General features: G+C 42.5%; 1 pseudogene across 1 annotated transcript; it reads left to right on the plus strand.

The window, feature by feature from the left end:
* Positions 1-200: 200 nt before the first annotated feature.
* Positions 201-3603, plus strand: LOC306644528 (transport and Golgi organization protein 1 homolog; annotated as a pseudogene). Its single transcript has 2 exons — positions 201-524; positions 1323-3603. The product of its transcript is annotated as a transport and Golgi organization protein 1 homolog (transcript).
* Positions 3604-5893: the final 2290 nt, after the last annotated feature.

Here is a 5893-nt window from a genome sequence, read left to right on the forward strand (position 1 = left end):
TGCGATTCAGTGGTTAATCACTCCTGGGTTCAATCCCTCGTACCAAAAAAAAAAAAAAAAAAAAAAAAAAAAAAAAAAAAAAAAAAATAGCATCCCTGATAGATGAGTAAAATAAAACCAGGACTGAAAGGTGCTGATCAAAAGAAAAATGGATAGGTTAAAACAAAATCAGGAAAAGTAGAAAGCTCTCTTTGTATGTTATGAAACTTAAAAGTTCTAAAGAAACAGCTGATAAATTTAGTAGGGGGGTGGCGGGAAGCGCCAGCGGCGGGGGAAGGCGAGGGTCATTCCCAGTACCCCCGCCTGTCCTGGGTCCTTCGGAAGAAGGAGCCGGTCGAGGAGGTCTGGGTCCTGTGCCCTTCAGCAGGGAAGCATCCTCTCGGCTCAGCTGTCCGTACACAGTGGACTCAGTACCTGCCACCGTGCCTTCTGTCGCCGCTTCCCCGGGGGACCCGGAGCTTCTGGGACCCCTATAGGTGCTCTACGCAGCCCTCATAGGGAGGGACCCCCGCTGTGGCGGGCGGGTGGCTGAGTTCTGAGCGGAGTGGCTGCACTGACTGCGGCTGCGTCGGAGAATGGAGTGTGTCGGGCCCCAGGCAGGCAGAACGGGACTGCACTGTTAAGCAAGGCGGGTGAGAGTGTCCTTGAAGCTTTCCTCATTGCACTTCTTAACGGAATACTGAGAGGTGACAAGCCCCTTGTTACGTTCCTAAATGCAGCTAACGTCACAATAGGTCTGGTCCCTATGGAGACTGTTGGGAAATGGGGCCAGAATGAGAGTTATCTCGGATACTTGAGGAGGGCGGTGTAGAATAGTGGAGGGAGGCTGGTGTTTGATACACGCCCTTTGAGCAGACATTTAGAATTAGACATTGAGTTTTATAGAAGGAAGTTAAATTCAGCGTAGTTTACCTAAGCCAGTTTTCTAGAGTTGTCTGGAATTACTTGTCATTTGTCTTTGTTTATATAAGAGTAGAATGGAAATATCATTTAAAACCTTAGAGAAATAGTTCATTATTTGTATTATTCATTATCCTCATGGTTTTATTTGTAGCCATAAAATTAATTAGTTTTATCATATATTTTTTTGTCTTACATAATTTTTTTAATCATAAAAACCGGGTTATCTATGAGAGAAGTATTATACAGAGGGATTCTAGTCAAGTGTCAGACAATATGATGTCAGAAGGCCTATTCCAAAAGGAAATATATGCTCAATTTAAAGTATTTAGACTCATTATACTTGAAGACACTGCAGGCAAACAAGAAATATGACACTGCCAGGATGGTATCTCTCGAAGAAGCTATTGGAGAATTTTGAGGAGCTAGTTGCCACATTGCCCAGTGATGTTCAGCCTGGGCCTGATTTTTATGGACTACATGGAAGCCTGTACTTCTCACTGTCTTCTCGGGAATTGTTTCATTTGCCATTTTCTTCTGGAGAACTATTCTTGTGGTAAAAGATGGAGTATATCAAGTTACTGAACAGCAAGTTTCTGAAAAAAATTAAAGGATATCATGAAAGAAAATGAAGAACTGGTGCAAAGCTTGTCAAATTATGAACAGAAGATCAAGGAATCAAAGAAACATGTTCAAGAAACCAAGAAACAAAATATGATTCTCTCTGATGAAGCAATTAAATATAAGGGTAAAATCAAGCTACTTGAAGAAGCTAATGAGAGTCTTGATGACAGAGCTAAAAGTCTTCACGTTATGTTAGAATCTGAGAGAACAGAATGTCAAGAATCAGGACTTGATATTAGAAAACAAGAAATCTACAGAGAAGTTAAAGGATGTTATTTCAGAGAATGCTTCAGAATTTTCAGAGGTTCAAATTGCTCTTGATGAAGCTAAGCTTAGTGAAGAGAAGGTGAAATCTGAATGCCATCAGGTTCAGGAAGAAAATACTCACCTTAAGAAGAAGAAAGAGCAGTTGCAGCAGGAAATCGAAGACGGGAGTAAATCACATGCTGAGCTCAGTGAGCAAATAAAATCATTTGAGAAGTCCCAGAAAGATTTAGAAGTAGCTTTTACTCACAAAGATGATAATATTAATGCTTTGACTAATTGTATTACACAGTTGACTTGGATAGAGTGTGAATCGGAATCTGAGAGTCAAAATAAAGGAGATGAGTCAGATGAATTAACCAGTGGAGAAGTAGGAGGTGAACAGAGTGCGAAGGTGAAAAATCAAAGTAAGCAGCTGATGGATGTCTCTTGGACACAAACTGCGTTATCAGTAGTTGAAGAGGATCTAAAACTTTTACAACTTAAGCTAAGAGCCTCGATGTCCACAAAATGTAACCTAGAAGACCAAATAAAGAAATTAGAAGATGACCGCAATTCACTACAGTCTGCTAAAGCTGGGCTGGAAGAGGAGTGCAAAGCTCTGAGGCAGAAAGTGGAGATTTTAAATGAACTGTACCAGCAGAAGCAGATGGCTCTACAAAAGCAACCGAGTCAAGAAGAGTATGAGAGACAAGAAAGAGAACAGCGGCTGTCAGCTGCAGATGAAAAGGTGGTTTTGGCTGCAGAGAAAGTTAAAACTTACAAGTGAAGAATTGAAGAAATGGAGGAAGAATTACAGAAAACAGAGCGCTCATTTAAAAATCAGATTGCTACTCATGAGAAGAAAACTTATGATAACTGGCTCAAAGCTCGTGCTGCAGAAAGAGCTATAGCTGACGAGAAAAGGGAAGCTGCTAATTTGAGACACAAATTATTGGAAATGACCCAAAAGATGGCAATGCAGCAAGATGAACCTGTGATTGTAAAACTAATGCCGGGAAGACCAAATACACAAAACCCTCCTTGGAGAAGTCCACTGAGCCAGAATGACTCTTTTGGCCCATCCCCTACGAGTGGTGGAGAATGTTCCCCTCCACTGACAGCAGAGCCAGCTGGGAGACCTGTCTCTGCTACTCTTAATCAAAGAGATATACCTAGAAGTGAATTTGGGTCAATGGATGGACCTTTACCTCATCCTCGATGGTCTTCTGAGGCATCTGGGAAACCCTTTGCCTCTGAACCAGGATGTGGTCCAGCTCCTGTGAACAGCAGCTCCAGAAGATCTTCTCCAGCCAAGGTGATGGATGAGGGCAAGGTTAATATGGCTACAAAAGGGCCTCCTCCTTTCCCAGGGGTATCTCTAATGGGCTCCCCTGTGGGAGGGCCTCTACCACCACCTGTTTGGTATGGACAGCCACTTCAGCTTGGTGGGCCTTTTGGGCCTCGGCCACTTCCTCCATCATTTGGTCCTGGTGTGCGTCCACCACTAGGCTTAAGAGAATATGCACCAGGTGTTCCACCTGGAAAACGGGATCTGCCTCTTCACCCTTGGGAAGTTTTACCAGGACCCACACCATTTAGACCTTCAGGTTCATTTGGTCCAAGAGAGTACTTCAGTACTGGTACCCGATTACCACACCCAACCCATGGTCCCCGAGACTACTCACCATCACCTGCTGCAAGAGACTTGACACCTTCAGGCTCGAGAGATGAGCCTTCATCTGCTTCTCAGAGCAGTAGCCAGGACTGTTCGCAGGCTTTAAAACAGAGCCTGTAACCATGACCTCTGACACTTAGGCAGAATGTGGACTGTGCACTGTTGGGGGCTGTGCCATGTTGACTGTGCCAGGGCGGCGCCTGATCACATCGGCAGCGAGGAAGTTAATTGACATAAGCTCACTCAGGTGATTTATCATCCACGCACACAATGTATGCGCATGTGTTCTCAAGCACTCCTAATTGTGCCTGCTCGGACATCTAGCGTCTTGCTAATCTTTGCCTAAGAGGTGTGGCCCTGCTCTCCGCCTCCTGGAGGTGATATAAGTGTAGGCAGAGCGAGACAGCGAAACTCAGCAGCTAATACACAGCAGCAGCTAGAAGAAGAAACAGCAGCTAGTAGGGCACACAGCAGCAGCCAGAAGAAAGGAAGCAGATGGCAGCAGCTAGTAGAAAGAAACGCAGCAGCAACTAGCAGAAAGAGGCGGCGCAGCAGCTAGTAGGGAGAAGCAACAGCAGCTAGCAGGAATAGGGCAAGAAGAAAGAAAAGACAGCGGAACGGCAGCTAGGAAGAAGAAGTGGCTAGCCGATAGAAGCAGCGAGTAGGGGCAGCGGCGGAAGGCAGATCACAGAGCGGAGAACTGAGACGCATCACTAAAGCACCTTAGGTAGACGCACCCTTAGTTCACAGGATGCAGGACGCACCAGTGGGAAGCAGCAGACCTTAAGTGAGGCGTAGCAAGTCTCTCTTCCTCTAAGCTCTAAGCAAAGCCTGTCCTTCTCTCAAAGTCTCTCTTAAGCAAAGTCTCTCTCTCTCTCTCCTCTCAAAGCAAGTAAACCTCATTTCTTCTATCCTCTATAAACAAACAAGTAAGCAGTGCACTAAAGAAAAAGATAGAAGTAGCTCAGTTTCCAGTCCACCACCCATAAGACCCATGCAAATTGTTGCTGCAAGCGGTGACAAATATCCACGGATTTTGTACTGCAAAGAGCCAGCGACAGTGCACTATTCATTGTGTTAAGGGATTATTGGCTTTGAAATTCAAAAGTTTTAAGGGTTTGTTTTTAGAACTAAGCTGCCTTGGAAGTATGCATTTTTGAGTCAAAAAATTCAAAACTAGCATTTCCCCCTCTAAATAATGATCACCTCTTAAGCTAAAGTAGTATCCTTCCAACTTTGAAATGTGCAATAAGGAATACCTGTGTTTTAGTTAATGTAGCATATATAATTGCTGAGTGATTTAGAATGTCACAAAATATGAACATTTCCTGTGGAAATGCTTTAAGAACATGTATTTCCATTATCCTATTTTGAGTGTATTGCAGTTGATAGAGAACAATGGTGTTCATAAGCTTGATCTTTCTCAATATCTGGTCACAGACTGTTATGCTAAAAATGTTTACTCAAAGATCATAAACTTATTTCCCTTCTTGCTGAAGTTCTTTGTAGTAATAGTTCACAAAAAATTATTTATTAATAAAAAAATTTAGTAGTGGGGAATTATTGCTTAATAGTTTCAACATAGTTTCCATTTAGGAAGATGAAACCTTCAGGAGCTGGATGGTGCTGATGGTTGCACGATAGTGACTGTATTTCATGCCATTGAACTGTATACTCAAAATGGTAAAAATGGTATATTTTAGGCTGAGGATGTAACTCAGTGGTAGCACTTGTCTAGTGTGTATGAAGCCCTGGGTTGAATCTCTAGCACCTCAAAAAACAGAACAGCAATAACAACAAAAAGGAGGGGAATACATTTCAAGTTATATTTTATCACAACTTAAAAAATCATATTATGCGGCTGGGGAGATAGCTCAGTCAGTAGAGTGCTTGCCTTGTAAGCGCAAGGCCCTGGGTTTGATCCCCAGCACCCCCCAAAAAAAATCATATTATAAAAAAACCATCATAGGTACTATCCAAATGTAAACAACAGATTAGAAAAAAACAAGGCCACTCATCATAAAAATTCATTCATATATAAAGAGCTCACACAAATCAATAAGAAAAAAAAAAACAACCTGAAGTAAAGATGGGTAAAAGATCTGAACAGTTTACTGAAAAGAAAATAGGAATGTTTATTAAACATAGGAAAAAGCCCATTCTCACTTACTGTAAGAGAAAAAATGCATTTACACTAAAATGTCATTTTCATTTAGGTTGACTGAGGAGATTTAGAAAACATTGGGTAACTCAATTGTTGGTAAGAGCCATTCATTCTCTGCTGGTGGGAGTACAGATTGGTATATTTTCTAGCATGCGCCTATTTGGTAGTCTCATTCAAAATCTCAAATTCACCAATCATGGTGGCACATGCCTATAATCCCAGTGGCTCAGGAGGCTGAGGCAGGAGAATTCCAAGTTCAAAGCCAGCCTCAGCAACTTAGTGAG

Source organism: Sciurus vulgaris (genome assembly GCF_902686455.1).
Source record: "Sciurus vulgaris genome assembly, chromosome: 14".
NCBI classification, from domain to species: domain Eukaryota; kingdom Metazoa; phylum Chordata; class Mammalia; order Rodentia; family Sciuridae; genus Sciurus; species Sciurus vulgaris.